The sequence below is a fragment of the Ipomoea nil genome, unplaced genomic scaffold (genome assembly GCF_001879475.1).
Source record: "Ipomoea nil cultivar Tokyo-kokei standard unplaced genomic scaffold, Asagao_1.1 scaffold2833, whole genome shotgun sequence".
In the NCBI taxonomy this organism is placed as follows: Eukaryota; Viridiplantae; Streptophyta; class Magnoliopsida; order Solanales; family Convolvulaceae; genus Ipomoea; species Ipomoea nil.
Genome location: NW_017619261.1, coordinates 1,020,142 through 1,044,701, shown reverse-complemented (window position 1 = coordinate 1,044,701; position 24,560 = coordinate 1,020,142). Strand labels below are relative to the sequence as shown.

The 24,560-nt window shown below is 39.7% G+C and overlaps 1 long non-coding RNA gene across 1 annotated transcript; it reads right to left on the bottom strand.

Moving 5' to 3' along the window:
* Positions 1-142: 142 nt before the first annotated feature.
* LOC109159516 lies at positions 143-24,560 on the bottom strand. The gene is made up of 2 exons (XR_002050589.1): positions 24,240-24,560; positions 143-436 (listed from the first exon to the last, which is right to left on the bottom strand). It is a non-coding gene; the product is annotated as an uncharacterized LOC109159516 (long non-coding RNA).

The window sequence follows — 24,560 nt, the reverse complement described above, 5'->3', positions numbered from 1 at the left end:
CTATCAACACTGAAAAGAAAAACAATTGAAATTGATGATTAAAAATTGGACTATTCCTCAATTAATAAGCTATGGAACTTAATAGTAAAAATTTGAAAACAAGAAAAAAGAGTAAATTGAATTTAGAAATTACCTGGTCTCGTTTTGAATAACATGTCACACTAATTTAATGAACCATACAGGATTTGTCAAATCTAGATATACATATCACTTGAATTCAATTGTCTCAATTCAACAGCTTTCACATATTGTTCTCCAGAGATCCTGTGGCACATGTAAGATAAATAGTTGTCAATTGCAAATAATTTGTATATCAAAATGATATTTATTTATATTTGAAATAAGAGGGTAAACAAAACTTACATCAATAAACGTCGGACATGGTGTTAGTTTTTGTCTAGTGCAACAGTTGTTTGAGAAATGTAGTCCAAGATTTCTTGATAAACAATATTATTTGTAATATTAGTTAGTTTGTTCTGACCATCATCACTGAATATAATCATCTTGACAGAATCAGTTTTTTTTACCCGAGACATAGCTACATAAAACTGTCCATGACTAAAAACTGGTTCTTTCAAGTAGATTCCAACAAAATCTAGTGTTTGCCCTTGAGCTTTGTTAATTGTCATGGCAAAACACACTTTAATAGGAAATTGATTAAAGGGTATTGGACAATTTTCATCATTTGACGGCTCAAGAGGAATTCTTGGAATGAAGACATGTTTTCCGTTGTATTCACCAACTGCAACCATACAACTGATGAGATTATCTTCAAATGAATCACAAACTAATCTCGTCCCATTACATAATCCTTCAGATTGATTCAGATTTCTCAATAAAATTATAGGACAATTTTTCTTCAGAAGTAACTTGTGAAGAGGTAGGCCAGCTGGGGATAAAGTGTGTAAATAATCTTTACAATGCATTTGCTTTGAATCAAGTGGTTCATCAAAACCAACATAGCACTTACTTTCTCCCAGGATCTATCTATTAAGATAGAATTAATTTCATTTGCAATCTCATTCTTAGTTGTTAAGATGGCTCTCCTCATTAACGAATAAGGATCATTCCCGAAACTTGTTAAGTCATGATATATAGATTGAAATAAAGCATCGAGAGAAATATCATCATTCGAACATGGAATAATGAATGAGGATGGAATCTTAATCTTGTCTCAAGCAATGAATTGTTCAGTTCCATTCCCAATCTTCATCAAGTACTCACAAAATGCTGGATCCTCATTTGCACGAACATTTTGGACCAATTTTAATCGTTGGATGTTTGGCCAGATTGATGGTGATTTAACCAAACTCGCTTCAATAAAATCTTCTTTCTTCCCATATCTAATAATTGGCAATGTTTGCCGAAAATCACCTCCAAAAACAACCACTTTTCCTCCAAAATTTTGATCAGTATCCATAATATCTCTAAGCGTTGTATCAACACTTTCAATAGCCCAACGATTAGCCATAGAGGCTCATCCTAAAGAATCAATCTACATGTTTTTAATAAAATAATTTATGCAGTTCGTTTTCCAATATTGCAGACATACTTATCATCTCCATCAATTGGTATTTTGAATGTAGAATGAGTAGTACGACCACCAGGCAAAATAGATGCTACAATTCCTAAACTTGCAGTTACAAGTGCTATCCATTTTTTAGACCTGACAGTAGCTAATAAGCATTTATATAGAAAGGTCTTACCAGTACCACCTGGGCCATCTATAAAATAAACTCCACCTGAGTTTGAAACGATACTTGCCATAATAGTATCAAATGCTTTGCGTTGCTCAACATTTAATTTTTCCACACAAAGCAAGTCATGTTCACTTACTTATATGTTATATTCAGCTGCAATTTCTCTATCCTCTTTTTCTTGGGTTGATAGAGATAACTTGTTATCGACCAAGTTAAAGTCATCAATCTTCTTCCCCATTTTTTCTACTACATTTGCAATTAATTGAAGCACCATTAGTTGGACTTCCTCATCAGTATGTAATTTTGTCCTGAGTAGATCTTCACACATGTATGATTTAAATTTATTCCACAAGTTCCAAGGATTCGTGATATCACAAAAAATTAGAAAGGTTGCAAATAGTCTCCTAAAACTTGATGGCATCTGGTATAATACTGCTTCATCTAGACACTTTTTGACAATATGATCCCCAGATAACAGACCCAATTTTTCAGCTGCCTTACGAAATGTTATTGATTGATGGCCATTGACATTTTTTAAGTGCTCAAATGATTTGGGTGTCCTAATATTCATCAATAATAGTCGTAAATAGTAACGCTCTCCTTCAGTTGGATTGACTGTCACAAGTCTGTCTATGACTTCTTTCTTCTTTCTTTATGTCCACATTTTACTTTGATTGTTCCACACAAAATATTCAGGGAATTGAATATAAAGTAAGTTGAGTTTTTTCGCAACTTCATCAACACGATTCATGTAGAAAAATTGTGTTAACATTGTGCGAGAAGCGAAGTCATCTTCAACGATATTAACCAACCTGTCATTATCGTGAAAATTAAGGTGCTGATAGTTTTGTAGATGAACTTGTAAGTGCATAATAGCGGTCTTTATTTCAGCAATTGGGAAGGCATAAATTCTCCAAGCCGCTTCAGGTGGTGAAACCCATCTTGCACTTTGGTATTCTTTAATCTCATCAAACTCATGAACATCAGCACCAACGTATAAACTTAGGTTGATTCTGTCATGTCCCTTGTATATATATATTTATATATATACTTCACACATTTGATCCCTGCACATATTTCAACATTTATATGACAATCAAATTTCGCTAACAAATATGGATTAAAAGGGACAAACCACCAGTTATCAAGTTGATATCCTCTAACAACAACGTTTGCTGAAGTGTCCCTCCTACGATATATAGGGTAGGAGTTTTCGTCAAAAGTAGTTTCATCATTAAATGATTGAGGATACTTATTTTTGCAAGATGGAGCAAGTTGTTGTTGGTGAAGCATACAAGCACAATTTGGATTTAAAGAACCACACGGACCATGAATCATATACTTTTTAACCAGATTGTATAACTGTGGTTCACTTTCTTTATTAGGAATCTCAGCAGTTATAAATCTGTCACAATGAGCAGGAGTTGTAATTTTGAATTTGCTCTTCAAAATAATAAGAAAGTGAGCATGCGGAAGTCCCTTTTTTTTAAAACTCAATCACATATGCATATGCTGCAACCTCTCCAAAAATTTGTCTCTTAAAGATGTCATTTTTTTAGATCTTCAAGTCTAGCACAGAAAACACGAGCAAGAAGATCCGGCCTGTTTTGTGGTTCATCAACATATTTCAGAAGTTCTTTAATCTCTGGCCAATTAGGATTACATGTTACTGTTATAAACAAACCAGGCTTGCCAAATCATTGCACAAGTGACATTGCATCCATGTATCTTCTTCACATATCCTGCGGTCCTCCTATAAAAGAAACGGGTAAAATAACCCTGCGGTCGACATCAGCACCAACAGTGGCCCTCGTTTCTACGCTATCCACAAGTCCTTGATAGGTCTCAGAACGACTTTCTCACTGTTTTTTCCTAAAATAATCCAGTCTTTGAGTTTCAACCTTAATATATGTATCAACGATAAATTGCTACAATAGTCTCCAGTGTGTAGCAACATTGATTTGTCTGCCAATCGAACTTGAAATTTATATGCATAATATTCTCTACAGGACACTGATGTTCTTTTTCTTCCTTCTGCAAACACACATTCTTCAGCTTGAATCAACTCTTCAATTGAATCAATATTATTTGGATTAATGTTTAATGACTGTCTCGATCTTGCAGTACCAAAATGTTCACGCGATGAAACCCTCTGAATATTTTCATGCCAACCAATATCACCATGTGGAAATAGAAGTGGTTATTGTAAGGGGTCATAACAACCATAATAGTATTGAATATATTGTGACCTCCCACTATGTGCATATACCCTATTGTTTCTATTTTCATCAAGGCCATCTCTATTTTCTTCAATCCATATTGCAGCTACTTGAGAACCAGATGACATGTTGTAAGTTCTTTGATCCATTGAAATATCTGAACGCAATATTATGCTAAACTCGTCAGTCTGAACAATATCTTTAAGACTTTTGAAAAATTGACTGTATGGATTTCCTGACATGAATTGAATAAGTGCACTAACAATATCTCTGTCCATCCTATCAGCACCTTGAAGTCTGTTCTCAAGTTCATGCTCAGTGTAGTAGAAATAGAGTTGCAAATTGCGAGGAGGACAACCATTATGTAACAAATCATTCACAAAGTAATACATTTGACCTTGAACTCTAAATATGTAGATTCCTTTATTTCTTCTGCATAATTCCTTATCGTAGTTTTGTATTCCCAAAGAAGTAAATGCAAATGTATCGTTATAAGTTTTGGCAGTAGCTTGAAAATGCTTTGCAGCAGAGTGTTGACCAACAAATAAATTCCTTAAAATTGTAGGCATTTCATTTGAGATGAGCGTAATTTGTCCATGTGAACAACAGAAGCCTGGTGGTTCATATTGAAAGCGTTTCGCCCCACAATAGTTACAATCACTTATTGGAGTCAATGTAAATGGATTGTGTTGGGAGGCATTTGAATTTCTCACTAAACGCGTAAAAATTTGGAATAAAGATAAAGGTATTTGTATGTATTTGTGTACATAGCATGGAGGTATATGTATGTATTTGTGTACATAGTAGTATAAATTTTAGTTTTAATATATTGTGGTAAAAATATGTGAAGTCATTTGGCAACGCAAGTGTAAAGTAATTAGTTTATTATAAAATGACAAGTATAAAATATATAAAAGAAATGTGTGTAATGTAATTGTGAAACTTTAGTATATTATAAGTACCTGGAATTTCGTTGCTATGGTTTGCTATACGAGCATTTGTCAACCTTTTTTCCTTTTCTTTAGCGGAGGCATCAAGTGCAAGTCTACGCCTGAGGTTCCTACTCTCACGTTGATCAATATTTTGAGCATACCTTTCTCTGTCTTTTCTATTTCGCTCAGCTCGATCAATAATAGGTCGAGAAGGACCACAATTATTCATTACTAAAAAAGATGGAAGAAATTACCTAATTAGAAATTTTGAATAATTTTTAATCTATGTAATACAGTTAATATTGGTATTCACATTCATTACATTAAGACAAATTTTTACACTGCATATGTTTAATCACAAACAAAGACGGCAAAGCTTTTTTAAGATACACTTAAAAAATTGGTCCAAAATTGAACTAAGAGGTGTGCTCTCCACATATGGCTATTCAATTAACTGGCCAAGGTGAGGCATCCCATACGGCCATACCTAAGGTCAGCCGGTTCAAATCCCCCATCCTCCTTTAATATACAAATGTAACCCCGAAAAACTAAAAAATACACCATACTTCCCTGAGAGAAACAATATTACAGTAATAGTTATTGTAACAGAACTCACAATGACAGGTTATCAAATCATTGGTCATTATTACCAAAACTCAATGTGCAATTTGATTTATTGAGTAATTGTGAATAATAAAACACCCAGATAAGGTTCCTGGAGGTTAACAATGACTTGCTTTTTTGTCTTCCATTTTAAGAGAAGAAAAAGTTACCTCTAGTAGACTTATTATTAATTATGCATCTTAATTTAAGTTCTTGTAACTAAATAGAAAAAAGTCAACTCATAGAAAGGATGCAAAGTGCATGAGAAGGTACAAATGAATTAAGAAATAGGATGTTACATACTTCTCCCCATCAAAGGGATATATGTCTAATAAGATTCAACAAAAATAAGGCTTTTGTGGTCTCTAAACTCAATGTAATATGTATCATTAGTGTCTCCATCACGGACCCCAAAAAGGCCAAAAGCCATTTTTAACGTTTGAGCATTTATGAAAAAATTTAGTAAGTTTAAGAGAGGCAGAGAGACTATGATATTTAAGCTGAAAAAAAAAAAGGAAGAAGAAGAAGTAGAAATTTAGGTAGACATACCTCAGGATTTAAATCATTAACCTTTTCAATTGCATCTTCAACATTACCACGTTGTACTGCCTATTTAATTGCCTCTTTAAATTGTTGGATGCAGAACTGGGGAGCAGTGGTGTTTTCACGGCGGATTGATGCAAGTGACCGAGCTGGTTGGCGGTGATGACGAATGGGCTCCTTCTCTTCGATGGCGACTGGTGTGCAGCGGCGAAGAGGTAGAGACGACGATCTCCCATATCTCCGACAAATATAACAACAGTCCGGGGGTGAAGGGTATTATTAGGGCTGCTGGTTGGACAATAAAGGAAGAAGAGGTAGAGACGACAATCACCCTTTCCGCGTTCAATACTTGTCTAGTGTATTTTCTTGTTTGCCGCTGTCATTCTCTCTCTCTTTTTTTTTTTTTTTCTCACCTTCTTCGCGACTGTTGTTGATGCCTTTAACCTTTCTTTGGCCGCCACTGTTTAATTGTATTTCCTATTTTGGTCAAAATTTCTTCCATATTTAATGAATTATTTCATTTTTTCCATAAATAAATTTCGATTTTTAAAAATAATTACACAAAACAATGCAAAATACAAAAAAGAAATGAATGCTAATACTATTAAAATCAGTTACGTACATAAATTGCGACCCTTTGATGAATTCTCTCTTGTTATCAACCTTTCTTTGGCAGCTGTAAAATTTTATTTCCTATTTTGGTCAAAATTTCTTCCATCTTTAATGAATTATTTCATTTTTCCATAAATAAATTTCCGTTTTTAAAAATAATTATACAAAACAATGCAAAATACAAAAACATAAATCTTATCTTATCTTACTCTATATAATAGAAAAATGTTTTTGCCATGTCATTTTCCCGCCTAAATGAAACGACATCGTTCCATGGTATAACCTTAATTGCTAGATTTATTGTGGACAGCTGAATTATTAATCACAATGAGTTTTAAATGTCTTGAGAAATTCGAATTATTAATCACATTGAATTTTAAATGTCTTTGACATATGAAAAGTTGCTTGCATATCAGAATTGTTCTTTAATATCACATTCAATAACATTGAGAATGCAAAATAAATTTAAATGGAAGACAACTATCGCAATCTTCAAGACTAAACATTAATTTTAAAATTAATTTGTATATACATATGATTCTATATTCTATAAACCTACAACACTATAAATACATCTTCACGATTAAGAAAAAAAGGCTGAAATGGTGTGGCGAACTAAGCTGTGCAGGGCAGCAGTACCTGTCTGACGTTTGTTGAGCTTTCAAAGAAGCTTTGCGGGGCAACATGGTGAAGCTGTATTGGGCATGTTGGGTAATCATTTAAGAAGAGGATGAATACACTTTCACCTTCAAAGATTGCACTTCAGAGAGTTGTGTTGCACTAAAAGAATCCACAATCATAAGAAGTAAAGGAAGGCCATATCATATAATTAAGGTGCTTAATCTACCATCATTTCAATCTTATTCCATAATAATATAGTTTATATTCTTAATAACGAACAGTATGTATTTATATAATATTTTAAATTAGTTTTCAAGAAAAAAAATCTAAAATGTATTCAGCCAGAAAAGAAAGAAACATTTACCCTACAAAATACAGAGCACAAAATATATAGACATATTAGATGATGTTTTCTGTGGAGTGTGGACAATTTCTAGACAAAAGATACTTTTGATGTGCTTTTAAGTATTTGTTACTAACAGAATTTTAATGTTTGTTTGTTTTGTGATTCAAATATTTTAAGCTCTCAGATGTGTAATATGAGGAAAATCATTGGCTCAACAATTAGTGGGAAAGAGGAAGCAGATCTCATCCAACAAAGGTATAGTCTCATACAATATAAATATTGATAGTACAAATATCCACGTGTATGCGGTCAAAGTACTAAATGAGAACAAACAATAATAATAGAAGGGGATTTTATTGATCAGAAGGTGACATAATACAATCTAAATGGTTATCCCGAGGGCCGACTGACTGCGGTCGGGCTGCTCTGTAAATAACCTATTGATCGTCCCAAAAGTCCCCTTCACTGTAGCCGTCGTGGGTACTTATAGCCTTTGGCCGGAGACAAACTTCCGGCCTACCGGCATGTAACCCACGTAACGTCCACGCGTCTTCACCCGGCGATCCCTTTTTGTCAACACATAGCATCGCCATGTGCCTCTCTCTAACATTTATGTCTCTTCGCAAAGTAAAGGCACGATAATCGGGAAATAACGCCGGTCGGGTCCGACCGCCTTGCCTGAACAGCGCCCGACCTAAAAATCCTGCACAAACTACAAGATGAACCCAACTCATGTCGGTCGGGATATATCCTACCAAGAGCCCCCCAGCCCGGGACGTTTTGGACCGCCCGGGAAAAAACGGGACGGGATGGAAAGTCCTTGTCACTCGAGCTTTAATCCCGACCGGCCAGCTGTCGCTTATCGTGCCACGTGTCGGTCTGCATGCGCCTTGGGGTCTGCAACGGTCAAATCGCGCAAGTTGGTAGTTTCCCGCCAAGATTTTTCCTATAAATAGGCCTCTCTCAGGTTCATTTTAACTTTTACCACCCCGTGAGAATCAACTGGAGCTTCCCGAGCAGACGGTACTGTAGATCGATCAAGCATCACTCTTTGCCTTCCCGACAAGCATTACTTACTGGTAGGTCACTTCTTCTCCTTCCTTTTACTTTCTTTTGAGTCTTTCTTTTATTTCTTATATAATGGCCGAAACTAGCGACCCACTAACCCCGACTAAGTATACCCGACCCATGCGCTGAACCGACTGTCTCCTTTATGAAGGGGACATGTCAGACTCAGACAGCCAAAACGTCTCTGGGGCGAATTACGACAACACGATCGAGGAAGCTAGCGAAGATACGCAGATTGAGGAGTCTTCGCCTGAAGTTGTTGAGGTTGTCCAACGACCGAGTAAAATCCCCAATCAATAAAGCTCTTCTAGCACGATCGGTTAGCGGCAGCGATAGCAGCAGCAACACCTCAACGAGCGGTCGTGAATCGCCGACCGAGCACGTTCGAGAGACGCCCATGAGAACCATCGGGGCTGATCATGGAGCTTCCACTTCTTCACGCGATCGGGAACCCACACCTGATCTGGTCGACGACGAGCCGACCGCAGCAGCAGCCGCCGAGCCGGAGTTCGTCTTTCTCAACAGTGAGAGTGTCGACCACCAAGAATGTCTACTGACAACTCGCGAAGTGGCGAGGATCTCCGCAAGGCTAAGCGGTCGGGTAAAATTCGATACCCGTAGGAGCCTAGGAAGAATTAAGGAGCGGCACCAAGGGAAGTGGATCGGGATGCACTTCGATTCGTTGCAAGCCCCAATCTCATTTCCCTTTTCAGCCCTACTGACCGCGTTCTTAAGCTACTACCGGGTGTTGCCCACTCAAATATGCCCGAACGCCCACCGTATATTGGCGTGCTTCCCGCAGTTCTGCGCTCGGCACAACGCCACGTGCTCGATGGAGCTCTTCAACTACATTTATACGGTCAAGCCCTTAACGGCCAAGTATGGAGGCGGGTTTTTGATGATACAATCCCGGGACCATCTCTGCTCGATCAACGACCTCCCGGGGAACAATAGGGGGTGGAAGAACAGGATATTCTCAGTCGAGTATGACCCGTGGATTCTCCCGGTCGATCGGACGTGGGGGACGCACTATAGGAAACAGGTGCAACCACCAGCCACTCGGGCCCTCCGTGAAGCGACCTTCCGGATTTCGTGTGAATTCTACGAATACAAGATTTTTCGGACAAGGGAGGCTTATGACAACGCCCGATTTCCACCACCTCGGTACGACTAGGAGCAGAAGTATAAGCCCCGACCGACGGGCGTATCGGTTGCCGTAACGGCGCCTCAGGCCGAGCCGACCGACGAAGGTCTAACACTGACTATCCTTTCCCAGCCATTCCATGCCGATTGCCTGTTATTATTTTAACCTTGTGTTTTACGTTTGCAGAGATGAGTCGATTCCCGACCGCCAGCGCCCCGAGAGCCCCCCGAGCTAAACTGACGCTTGGAAAGAAGGCTGCTGAGGTCGAAGCATCAGTCGGGCAGAAAGCCGGCTATGCTGCTGTCCCGACCGCACAACCGCTCAGTACATCCGTCACTCTCCCGAGCGAAACCACAACAGACTCGCTGGCCTCCCGAGTCGTCGGGCGGAAGGGCAAAGAGCCAGCGTCCGGGAAGGACGTCGAGGAGACGGGCGCTCTTAAGCGTCGTCGCAAGCAAAGCCCGCCAGCTGTTGCAGGCGAAGCATCTCTCCTCACTCGGCTCAATAATCTGCAGCCGATCAAGGAGGACAAGAGCAAGTGGACTCCGGTGCAGATAGCCGAGAAGAGCGCTCACGACCTGGTCGAGGTTTGTTCCTTTACTTCTTTAATTATTATTTCAAGCTTACTCGCTCGAGCTAATCCAATATTTTTTGCAGGTGTCCCGAGCGATCTAGAGCCTCCAATACCGAGCCTTGCTGGCCGATGAGGCCGAGGCTCTGAAGAAGGTCGCCGAGTGGCGAGGGAAGGAAAACGCTGACCTCAAGCTCGATCTGAAGGCGGCGAAGGAAGCCCAAGCGACCGTTGAGAAGACCGCTCGGGTAGCGCTGAGAGAAGCTGAGGAGCTGAAGACCCGATTGGGTAATTTAGAAAGGTTGGCAAAGTTCCTTTGCCGCGACGAGCCCTCAGCCGACAAGTTCTTCCGAGCACTGATGAAGAACAAGCTCGGGGAGGAGAAGGTATGGTCGTTTGGCCATTGGGCATACAAGTCCGGCCAATGGGCCATGCGGGAAGAGACCCGGTCAATCATGGAAGAGGTCTTCGACGGTGATGACCTAAAGGCGGTGTTGACTACTCTCCTGGATGAAATTCCCGATCCAGGCCTGATGCTCTTCACCGAGCCGTCTGCCTCCGAAGCCGTAGCCGAACCAAGCACGGGCGAGAAGGATAAAGAAAAGGTCGTTTAGTCTCCGACCGATCTTGTAAATTTCCTTTTAAGCTTTTGTTAAACTTAAGTCAATCGGGAGCTCGGTCCCATTTGTGCCGGGCAGTTTTTCTTTTGAATGAATGGAATTGTTTTCTTCTTTTATACTTTGTCCATTATGAACGTTTTCTATTTTTGCGATCAATCGATCTGTAATCAATATCGATCCGTAATCAATCAATCAACCTAATAACCCTCCTTAGCCCCCACTGTCGAACACATGAGGAACGAATGAGTGCGAGAGTATTTAAGGCAGGTTGATCGGGCTCTGCTCTCCCGGGTGCCCTGTTCTCCTGAGTGATGGCCTGACACGACTGTCGGCTGAAGATGAGCGTTTTCTTCCGGACGTTAGAAGTTGCCCGGATGAGATGTAGATGATTGTATAATCTGATAGGTTTTTACCCCCGTCGGTCTGTGCCAGTGAGGGGTGTGTACCTGTATCGGTTGTAACCGATGTTTTTTTATCCCGGTATAATTGGGCAAGTTTAAGCGACATTGTGGTCGATGGGCTTTCGCCCGACCGGGCTATCGCCCGACTGGATCGTTGATGCTGAATCTTGATCAGATGAATCACGATCAAAATAACTTGGAATTTAACCAAACTACTTGCTATTTACATATTTTGATAGTCGGTCGAGCCGCCGTGCACAGACGAGCGAGCAATCATCGATCGACAATACAAACTTTATTCTCGTTCGCAGACGGACACAAATTTACATACAAGCTAAAAGATGGGCGTGCCCACTCGTAGGTTGAGCCTCCATCCCATCCGAAGGTTACACACCAACACTTATGTCGGAATAAAACCAAATTCTCAGAATTCCATGTGCCTTCGATCATTCTCCAACTCGTGGTTTCCAATCGGTAAGTGCCCGGGCGAATGGCCGCTGCGACTACATATGGCCCTTCCCAATTCTGAGCTAACTTTCCACCTTCCAGGGGTTGACTTGCTTCTCGTCGTCGTAGCACGTAATCCCCAACCTAGAAGTATCTCGGGTGAACTCGTACGTCTTTAGTGCTCTTCACCCTCTTTTGATATTCGGCCATGCGCCGAGCCGCAATTTCTCTCTTCTCTTCAACACAATCTAGATCCACAGCCATAGAGTGACCGTTCTCTTCCGCATTGTAAGATCATTCTCTGGCTGTCGGGATCCACGCCTCGATCGGTAATCGCGCTTCAGCACCATAGACTAGAGCGAACGGTGTTTGAAACGTTGCCTCTCTAGGGGTCGTGCGATATGTCCAAAGCACATACGGGAGCTCCTCGGCCCAACTACGACCAGCTGAATGTAGCTTCTTCTCTCAATCCTTCCAAGATGGTTCGGTTGGCATTTTCCACTTGGTCGTTTCCCTGCGGGTAAGCTACCGATGATCGGATCGAAGTCGTCCTGATCGTCGTCAAGAAGTTCTGAAAATACTGGCTTACAAATTGTCGACCGTTATCACTTATCAAGTGAACGGGAACACCGAACCGTGAGATAACATTCCGCCACAAAAATCTGGCACATTGCTGAGAAGTGATCGTGGCCAAGGGCTCGGCCTCAATCCACTTAGAGAAATAATCAATCGCCACTATAACAAAGCGTCGTCGTCCGGACAACTGCGGAAAAGGCCCCAAGATATCCACCCCCCATCGGGCAAATGGAATCGCAGTCGTTATAGCCGATAGAAAGTTGCCGGACGACCGGGCATCCGGGCGTACAGTTGACATGTCTCACAATTCCTCGCAAGCTTTTCACAATCCAGCTGACTGGACTGCCAATAATAGCCGATCACCATGATAAGCCATGCAAGCGATCGACCTCCTTGGTGCGACAAACATATGCCCAAGTGCAACTCGTTCATTACTAGGTTTGCTTCAAAGGAGTTCAAACATCTCAACAAAGGACCACCATACAATCGCCTATACAACCGACCGTCTTGCACTTGAAATCTTGGTGCTCTCAATTTTACCTTCCGAGCTCGCTGTGGATCGTCCAATAAACGGTCATGCTGCAGATATTCCATCAGGTCGGAGATCCAAGTTTCCTCGGCTGGTTGAATAGGGACGACCGATAAACGGTGGATACTGTGTCTCGGAATCACCAAAATTCGAGCAATCTTAGACATATACTCGGGTGCGTCTTGTGTTAGCTTCGACAGGATATCTGCATCAGCATTATCCAGTCGGGGAACATGACGGATAGTATATGCCCGGAAGGAATTCAATTTCTCCATCGCTAAGTCACGATAAGCTTGTAACCGTTCTCCATTGACCTCATAATCGCCAAGGACTTGCCCGACCACCAACGCTGAGTCAGTCTGTGCCCGGATGTAATCAGCCCCCAATTCCCGAGCGCTTTGTAAACCGTTCACAAATGCCTCGTACTCGGCCTCGTTATTGGTCGGGGCAAATTGATACATTAAAGCATAATAGACCTTAAACCCCTCCGGACTCGTGATCACAACTCCTCCGACTGCTCCCTTCTTCCTACTCGACCCATCAGTAGCCAACGTCTACCAAGCCGCTTCAGGATCTTCTTCAACTGGAGGTTGGATATCCCGAGCGGTGCACTTGACCAAAAAATCGGCCAAAGACTAGCCTTTGATCGCTGGGCGCGGTCGGTAGTCTATTGCGTGTTGCGTCAACATTAACGCCCACTTGACTAAGCGTTCGGATGACGAAGCGGTGCGGAGGACTGCCCCGATCGGTTGGCCCGTCAAAACACGTATGGCTCGTCCTTGGAAATAGGGAGCCAACTTCTTCGCCGCTGTATATAAGGCGTAGACAATCTTTTCCAGTCGGAAGTAACGGAGCTCGGGACCATGAACCGCGTGGCTCACATAGTAAACCGGTCGCTGCACCCCCTCCAGATCTGTCCGGCATAACACCGGACTGACAGCTCGATCGGAGACGGCTAAATAGACATCAAGCTCTTCCCCGGACTCAGGCTTAGACAACACGATTGGAGACATTAAATATTCCTTCAACTCATCAAAAGCTGCTCGACATTCCTCATCCCACACAAATCCATTGACCTTACGTAGCACTTTAAAGAAGGGTAAAGCGCGATCGGCCAACTTCGAGAGGAACCTAGTCAAGGCTACTAATCTCCCGGTCAATTGTTGGACCTCCCGGACAGTTGTGGGTGGTTGCATGTCGACGATTGCTTTAACTTTGGCAGGATTTGGCTCAATCCCCCTCTTCGTCATCATATATCCAGGAATTTCCCGGTCTGCACAGCGAACGTGCACTTGGTCGGGTTCAAACGTAGTTGGTATGTTTGCATGATCTGGAAGCACTGTCGGAGATCCCGAATGTGGTCCGCTCGGTCCCGACTCTTCACCAGCATATCATCGATATAAGCTTCCATGGTCCGGCCTAGCAGATCCTCAAAGAGCACGTTGACCATGCGCTGATATGCTGCTCCTACATTGCGTAGACCGAACGGCATAACCTGGTAGCAATATAAACCATCAGGCGTGACGAACGCCGTTTTGCTCTCATCTTCATGGCTCATCATAATCTGATGATAACCTTTGAAAGCTTCCATGAAGCTCATCAGCTCGGCGCCGGCCGTTTCATCGACTATCTGATGAATGCTCGGCAGGGGATAGGGATCCAATGGGCACGCTTTGTTTAAATCGGTGAAGTCAATGCACATCCTCCAGGATGGAGGCTTAGGGACCAACACTATATTGGCCACCCACTCGGGATAAGTGACAGGGCGAATGTGCCCGATCGCGGCCATCTTCTTCACCTCTTCACGAACAAACTCTCGACGATCGGAGGATAAATGCCGAGTCTTCTGAATGATCGGTTTAGTGGCAGGATCTATAGCTAACCAATGGCAGATAACAGTTCGGTCAATCCTGGGCATATCCTCGGCCCCCCATGCAAATATGTCAGCAAACTCTCGAAGGGTCGCTAACACTTCCAGTCGAAGTTCAGGGGTCAGGGCCCGACCGATCTTAACCTTCCTCTCGGGCTGGTCCTCTGAGAAAGGAACCTCCTCGATTTCTTCGGACGGCTCAGGTTGTTCTTTCCGGTCCTTGACAGCCGCCCGGATGATTGTGTTTACTCGGGACGAACCCGCGTCACGCCTATTAACTGCTCGGAAATAGCACTTCCTGGCCGACTGAGCGTCACCGCATAGAACTCCAACCCCAGCCGGGGTAGGAACCTTCATGCACAGGTGAGGCATAGATATAATTCCCCCAACCTTCATGATGGCCGGGCGGCCTAGGATCACGTTGTGGACGCAGTGAAGATTCACGACCACAAATTCCATCTCCGTCTTGACTGACTTGGGCGGAGTTCCTAGCTCGATCGGGAGGACGATTTTTCCTTCGGGGCGAATGGTAGCCCCAGTAAATCCCGACAAGGGTACACCGACTGAAATCAGCTCCCGTCGGTCAAGTTTTAGTTTCTCAAAAACGTCCAAATAAAGAACATTGACGCTGTTCCCGGTATCTACCATCACCCTTTGTACGTCGACTCCCATGATGTCGATCATAACAACGAGCGCTTCCAGTCCAGTATCTCTGCTCTTAGGTTGATCTTCCAGAGAAAAGGTAATTGGCTCCATTTTTTGCCTCTTTCCGGTCTCCTGGGAGTCGACGATCGTGACCGGGAAAGGGTTTCGAGCTTGGGAAGCATCTTCCAAGTCCCCGAATATAACATGGATAGTCGGCTTTGATGTTTGCCGACCACTCGACGGTGGATCGGGATCCCGCCGGTCCTGGTCCAATCGATCACAATGATTAGAGCGTCTGTGATCTTTTCTCTCGGCTGTTCTTTTATTCTCTTCTCACTTCCCAACACACTTATCCAACTTTCCCAATTGGAGCAGGTCCTCTAGCAACTGTTTCAGGTGTGTGCACTCTTCCGGTCCAGGATTAGGTAAACGAATGAGGTTGCAGGACTGGGCATATTGCATGGCCTCCGCCGCCGATCGGTTTAACGCCGTGAAATCTCCCGGCCGGGCTCGGGGTCGGGGATGGTCTTCACCCGACCGGTTGTCCGAACGACCGGAGGGTTTCCGGGAAGATCCGACCTCTTGAGAGCGTTTGACGGCATTTGCCTCTCCAGCGTTGGCATAATCTGTCACTCTACGGAGTGCTTCTTCATAAGTTGCAGGCGGGTGGAGTATAAAATCCTGATACAGATAGCCGGCTCAGAGAGAAATGTGTAGCATGTGAATGGCTGTTAGGTCGTCCATGGGTTCGACCTCTCCCACCGCCGCCTTCCACTTGACTAAGAAATCAGTCAAGCTCTCTCCTTCCAGATGCTTAGCCTTCTCAAGATACATGTAAGGCTTCCGGATGACTTTGGAAGTTACAAACTTCCGAGTGAATTTTGTCGCCAAACTAGCGAAATCAGAAATGGATCCTGGTTGCAACGTTTTGAACCACTCTGCCCCCCGACCGGAAAGCGTCGAGTAAAAAACCTGGCACATCACGGTGTCATTTACGCCCATCATGAGCATATTTCCATAATAAGTGTTGATGTGAACCTCCGGGTTTTTCCGGCCGTCATACTCTTTGTTTCCAAGGAATCGCAAGTCGAGGGGGTAAGGTTGAGCCATGATCTCCACCGTGAAGGGTGTCCGCAATAATGAAGCGGTATGATCGGAAGGAGGCCTCAAGGCGTGCTCGTTCTGCCATCGGGTGAACTCTGCATGGAGGTCGTTCAACAGTCCTTGGGTTTCGTTTGGCTCGACCGTACGGGCTGGCTCCCGAGCCCGGCGTCGTCGATGCGCTTGAGGCCCGCTATATCCTGACGACCCTGCCTGACTGGCCGCTCACATGGGAGAATCGACCGAGCGCCTATCTGAGTCCTGTGGTCCCAATCTTTGCCGCATTGCTGGTCGGAGTCACTCGAACGCACTCGCTCGATTGGCTTCTAACTCAGCTCGATTGGCTTCTAACTTAGCTCGATTGGCTTCTAACTCAAGGTCTTCTACCGCCTGTGCATGTGTTTCCTGTCGTGGTTCCTCCATGACCTCGGCCCCCTGTGATCCCAACCTCGAGCGAGCCGAGCGCCTAGTCCGGGGACCGGGCTGAAGCTCGGGCTTGGTCGGCATGGCCGGTTGATTCGGGGGAGCGAAAGCTGGAGCCGTGTACGCAGGCATGTAAGGCGGATAGCCGGCCGGTGGATAATAGATAGGTGTCCCGGGCCAACAACCATATTGAGGAGGTGGTACTGGATATGGGTAGTTCGCCGAGAATGGTTATTGTTGACCGGGCGTTAGGTACATTGGTTGTATGTAATTGATCGGGTTGGGAGCAGCCGATCGAGGAGGTGAAAGGTTCAGATTCAGGTCAATTGTCTGACCCTGATGCTGTGTGTAGTTGTGGTCGGAGGAGCTAGCTTCCTCGTCTTCCGGTGCTTGGTACATGAATGGATACATGGTGATGATCGGGATCTGATACGCGTTAACGATGACTTTTCGTACCGGTTCCCCACAGATGGCGCCAAAATGATAGTACAAATATCCATGTGTATGCGGTCAAAGTACTAAATGAGAACAAACAATAATAATAGAAGGGGATTTTATTGATCAGAAGGTGACATAATACAATCTAAATGGTTATCCCGAGGGCCGACTGACTGCGGTCGGGCTGCTCTGTAAATAACCTATTGATCGTCCCAAAAGTTCCCTTCACTGTAGCCGCCGTGGGTACTTATAGCCTTTGGCCGGAGACAAACTTCCGGCCTACCGGCATGTAACCCACGTAACGTCCACGTGTCTTGGGCAGTCTGCCGGTCGGGTACGACCGCCTTGCCTGAACAACGCCCGACCTAAAAATCCTGCACAAACTACAAGATGAACCCAACTCATGTCGGTCGGGATATATCTTACCAAATATTATTAATTTTTATCTTACCAGTAAGCATTTGTCCACATTACTGGTATACCTAATTCTAATCAAGCTTGCTAAGTATGGAATCAATGTACAAATAAAAGGTGAGTGGGGAATATGTTTACCAGGGCCACAACCTTTCATGCTTACAAATAAATCTAGCAGAAAATCAAACTATGTTGCGAGAGAGACAGGGAGAGAAACGAGGGAGTTGGCGTTGGAGGTCGAAGAAGCAAAAATCGAGAGGACTGAGATGCGAGGGTAAGGCCAGAGGTTGTTTGGGTGTGACCGCTTGAGAGGAGTGATTCCGAGGGTGGAAGCCAGACGGCACGCAGATAGAGTCTCGGCTTGAATCGAGAGAGACGACGGTTGAGGAAGATGAAACGTTAGGAATGAGTAGATTAGGGTTTGGGTTTTATATTTATACCTCGGTCAGATGGGCTGATTGTAGTTGGGCCATTGGTTTGGGTTGTCTTTAACTGGGGCTAAATGGATATATATAATGATAGATTAAGTTGCGTTATATTATTTTTGTATTTTATTGAATAAAATTAGGGGTATTTATACTTAGAGTTTTTACTCATGTAATTATACTTATACATTGATACATTGATTTTTTTAGATGCAACACCTATGGTATTAGATGTTTTTGATAGTCCAATAAACATGGCCATTGAGAATATTGTCAAATGGTATATATTGTAGTTTCATTTAACTAATAATATATCTTATTAACAATTATTTGATAAACAATTAAAAATTTGGTACTAGCAATGAGTAGTAAACATGACTGGGAAATGGTACAGAGGAACTAAATAATTTATCTTTTTATTTATACATCCATTATAATAATTAATCTTACAAATCTTATATATAAAATAAAATCAACATGTCTTACCTAAAAGTTTTTTAACCTAATAATTGTTATTATCATAACATAATAATAACACTTATAATTTTTAGCATGTGCATTACACGGGGCATGAGCATTAATACTTTTCTAATTTTAAAATTTCACGTTTGAAATTTTATAACATCATTTATATTTTTTTTTACGAAAAAATAAAGAATCATTTATTTATTGTATATAGTTTAATTTACTAATTTTTAAATTCTGTTATAAAAATATATATATTTAAATGTAAAATTTTAAAATATCATGTGATATCTAATAACACAATGTTTTATAATATATGCTAATAGTATGTTGTGATGTTTTAATATAACAAACAAATTAGTAATTAAAAAAAAAAGTAACATTTCATAATTAATTTTAATGAATGATGTTTGAATTTTATTATCAACAATAAAAATACTTAAATTTTATACCGTGCATCGCACGGGACAAATACTAGTGAATGTTAATACTATTAAAATCAGTTCCATACATAAATTAAAATACATGCCTCATATCAGTCTTGAATTTCACATTTTAATTAAGGTTCACATATGAATCTCTCTCTCTATCCCCCCCTCTCTCTCTCTCTCTCTATATATATATATATATATATATATATATATATATATATATATATAACAAATTCATTTACAAAATTGGTTTATTACGATTTCACCCTATCAAACATATCTACAATCATTATTTTTCTTGAAAAGAAAATAATATCAATACCATTATTAACTTTAGGTATCACGATGAGATAAGGATAACAGTTTCAATTCCAACACAATAGAGATTACACAACTATCATCTAAATACAATAGCGTGAACTAATCCTATGATGTGGTCTTCCCGACGGCCAGGTGCATGACCTCATCGGAAAGTGATGAAATCAACAGGGATAGAAGAGACTGATCCCGCTTGACCCATGCTCGGTACGCAGACTATTCAAACCAATAATATAAATAATAACACAAATAATAATATTGCTAACAATCACAACTAAAAAATGACGAAATATTTTGCTGCTGTCCAATTTCCTTTGCCTTCTATTTTTCCTTCGATGAATGTGAAACTATATACTATGGAGTTTAAGATTTTTTTAAAACTTATTTTTACTTTTATTACTATGAAGGTTTATTAACTTTGAATTTTTTAATTTAATTGATGTAACTTTGTTATTAGAAATTCGCATGTTTATCTGCCAGAATGAGAATTTATGTTTGTACCTACACCTTGTAATGTATTTAAAGTATTGAAATTATTTTTTATTACAACTAACAATATAACTAACAATTATAATATAAAAATTATATTACTTGATATAACATACAATTCAAAATCAATAACTTTTATTTGTGTCTATATAGACACTTGAGTCATGGATTATTGTAATAGCAGAAAAGTATCATAAAGACTTCATAATTAAAAATCACAATATCACTCAAGTCTGGGATGTTTCTCTCTCGCATAGTGATTGTCAACATTTGAAGGAAGTAAATATGTTGAATCGTCCACCAGACTGCTAGATTCTCCAAAGGCAAGTTTCTTTTTAGTACCGGTAATTGATGAAGTTGATATATCTTCACAAATAGATGCAACTGTGTAAGTCGTTGTCATTCCTCCTCGGTCTTGGTGTTGACACTTAAGCTCAACTGCAAAAGTGGGTGTATCAAGTTTTTTTTTTGAGCTTTTGAAAATCAAAGCCATCATTTTCATTCTCTGTTTCTGTTAAAGAAAATAACTTATCCACATGACGATTAAACATTATTGCTTCAATTTTATCTGTCCCATCAAATAACTCAACAATTAACTTGTATCTGTAAAAAAAAATGCCTCACAATTAATATGAGATTATAATAATACTATAACTATGTGTACAAGTATGTTGAAGAGTTTTGATTTACCTCTTGATAGAAATTGCATTTGCATGACCACAAAACATGCATCGGAATTTAATACCTTCATTACAATTAATTTTTTTTTTTCACAATAGTTGCAACCAATGTAGTAGGTAGGATTTCCGTTGTCTATGAGTGTGATCTTTGATTTAACCCAGACTGCTTTTGACTTAATTTTGAACATATGCATAAAATAACAAAATAAAATTTAGAAAAAGAAGTTAAAAAGAAAATGTAAACAATAAAAGAGTGCAACATTAGTGAGAAACCTGCTCAAATGACTTTTTTAAAATTGAAATTGGTGATATTTGTTGATCTAGAGGGATTGTCAATTCACTAATAGCATTGTTATGTGCTTTTTCAACAATCGAATCTTTCAATAACTAAAGAATTAGCCTTCGTCCTATCAACAACATAGAACCATTTAGCATGTGGAACAAATAAAAAGTTAGAATGACAAAAGATGAATTTATGTTACCATTCTTTAAGAGCCTCTGCACAGTTGCCAAATGGATTTACTTCTACACCAGAATCAGATCTTGTAGATAAGAAAATACCTATTTAACATGTTAAACACACTTGATAAGAAAAATTACAAGTACCTCATTTAATACTTGATCATGTATTCACTTTTTCATAATTAATTTATCGAAATGCATATTAAGATTGCATACAAACCTTAATATGGGGTGACAGTAATCCTTCTTTCAAGAACAACTGGATAATCTTCTGATTGGAGTTCTTTGTCAATTTCAACCCCTTGATAAGCCGTAAAATTTCCCCACATTGTGAAAATGATAGGTTTAAGCCTATGAGATTATTAAGGAATTTATATAGAAATTAATAAGAAATTTATAAATAGATCATGGCAAACTTAGTTGACAATAATATTTTATTTGTTAATACACAATGCAAGAAAATATATATAAAAAAAGGTGTAAAATTAATCGTGCTTCCTTCCAAACTATAATAGACAATTAAAAACTTTCAAAGTTAATTAATAAATTCAATAAACATACTCTTCATCAACTATTACAAAATCATTAGCTTTTGTTGTCCCATCCTATTGGTGACAATAAATTCTCTTGGTATTTTTTTTAATCACAACTCCAATGATATCTACAAAAAATATACGCATTAGATTCACAAAATATAAATAATTGTTCTTGAATAAAAAACACATGGAAAGAATGTAAACTCACTGATTGCTTGTCGTTTAGATTTGTAGGCATACAATTGTCCAAATGGTTTTGTATCTATGTCAGAAGAAGGTTGCAAATCCAATTGTTTATCATCATCGACATCTTGTATAAGAGTTTACCAAACAAACCTATATCTCTCATTTGGGACATTGAAAAATTCATTAGCACGAGAGACTAATGCATTAGAGATAATATATGTGGAGTATAACTTGAGCCTTTCATCAAGCAGTTCAATATCATTCTGATACGTCATTCCTTGAACTTTGTTGCCCTATAATTATATTTCAAAATAGATGTTAATAATTATTACAAAATATTATATAAAATATATAATAGAATTATGTTTAAAATTGAGGAATGATAAAAGGAGTAACCGCTTCATCTTGAAATGTTATAGGTTTGTACAAAGTTCCAGGTTTGGTCTTTGACTCTCTTGTGTTCAACTTTTCAATAACACAAACTTTACAACTCCATTGTTTTATCTCAGTTGTGATTTGAGGGATTAAAAGGTGAGATTCCATTTCTGAATATATATATATATATATATATATATATATATATGTGTGTGTGTGTGTGTGTGTGTGTGTGTGTGTGTGTGTGTGTGTGTGTGTGTGTGTGTGTGTGTGTGTGTTATGAAAATGCAGTAACAATATAAGATATTCATGAAAACATGTGCACCATTGGGGAGGGAGATACAACAGAAAGTGATATAACTACATAAGAATAAAAACTATACAACATTCTTAGCAATTCAGAAAAACAGAAAGAAACATAAAAGTTTTATCCAAAATAAGCAAGAAATAGTAGCATATGAAACAAATATCTTATTTAAGAGATCCAAACATATGCGCTTCTACTCAATCATCATATAGTTATACAGATGAAGGAAAAACAAAACAAATTAACAACATAATAAAGAATAATTAAAATTTTCAAATCAAATACCTTTATGTTATTAAACTGTAATCGTTAATTGAATTGGGATTAGATAAATAGTACTTACAAATCACATTACACTCCAACAATTAATTAAAAAACAACTTCGGAACGTATCTAAACACATATCACAAAACCCCTATCTAAACACAGACCTTCAGATAAGAACATTACCTAGAGAGCATAGAAGTTCAGAAATTGCATTATAGTAGATAAAATGGATAGCCCTGCCAACTATTTATTGTTGCTCTTTCACTCCTTCAAATGAATCAATCAGGAGGAAAACAGAGGGAAAAAAAAAACAAAAAACAAAATAGAAAACAAACAGGAGACTGAATTACATTTTAAACATTCAGAGCCATACTATTAATTCAACTAGCATGATGACAACATATCTACTGTTGGAAATATACTTGGTGCTCCCGTGCTCCCAGAGCAACATGGTGGTCACATCCTACATGGCACGACTAAGTTGACCCCTAATTTTGTGTCAAATGCATAAATGAAATCAGCACAGACATGTTGTTGTCATTATATTTGGACACCATGTTCATTAAAATGGAACTTCATTTCCATTATTTAGGTTTACCATATATATATATATATATATATATATATATATATATATATATATATATATAAATTAGTAAGCTCAGGAGAGGCAGAGAGGCTATGATATTTAAGCTGGAAAAAAAAAAGGAAGAAGAAGAAGAAGAAATTAAGGTAGATATAGCTCCAGATTTAAATCATTACCCTCATATCAGTTATTCCAAATGCTTAAGATAGGCAGAAGTTTTGGAAGGTATGTTAACTGACATACTAATGATTCACTGTGCATTTTAACTGATATCCTAGTGTCAATGAAACAATGAAAGAACGACATTTAACAATATGTGTTTAACAATATTTAACAATATCCTAGTGTATGTCAGGTTAGTTTTGTTTCACTCCAGAATAAGTATTTAACAATATGTGTTTCTACGGAATCATCACATATTTATACACATCAAGGGGAAAAAATCAAATTAATAACAACATAAAGAATGAATTAAAGTTGTTAAGAAAAACAAACCTCTGAAGAAACTTGTACAGGGAGAAACACACTAAATTTTTAGAAAAAAAAATTCACAAATGGTTGTGTGGTGCATTCTTTGTGCAATGGAGTCTTTAAATAGCTACATACCTCCTAAATAAACTAAATGGAGATAAATCAAGAAATTATTAATTGCAGACAAAATCATAGCAATGACTTGATTTTATCCTTTGTTGACAGGGAAGTTGATTCCGTGTAACCAATATTTCCTACTTATTTTGGTGCAAAATTGCAGGATCAGTCAGTACTAAATTCAATTTAAACTATTTTCTAATTATATACAATGATCAATTTAACTCCAACAAAATTACCCTAAATTGTTGAATTGTCATCTCAATCTCATGAAATTTACAAAATTAATCAAAAAATTTACCTTTGATGAATAAAATTAGAAGAAAACATGTAACAATCACTCCACTTGGACATTGAACAGCGATCAGCGATCAAACCCATTGAATCCCTTGGATTGCTTCAATTCTTTAACAAAATCTCTACTTCAGATTGCATCAATCCTTTAACGTAATCTCTGCTTCGAATTGCTTCAATCTAACACCGAAATCTCTGGGTATCTTGTTTTAATGTCTGGCAGTACTTAGGGAGAGAATGAAGGACGTGAATGATTGATTGTGGCTCAGCAGCTTCTTACGCTAGAAATATGGGCGGAAGGAGCGGAAAAAGATTTAAGAAAGAAGGA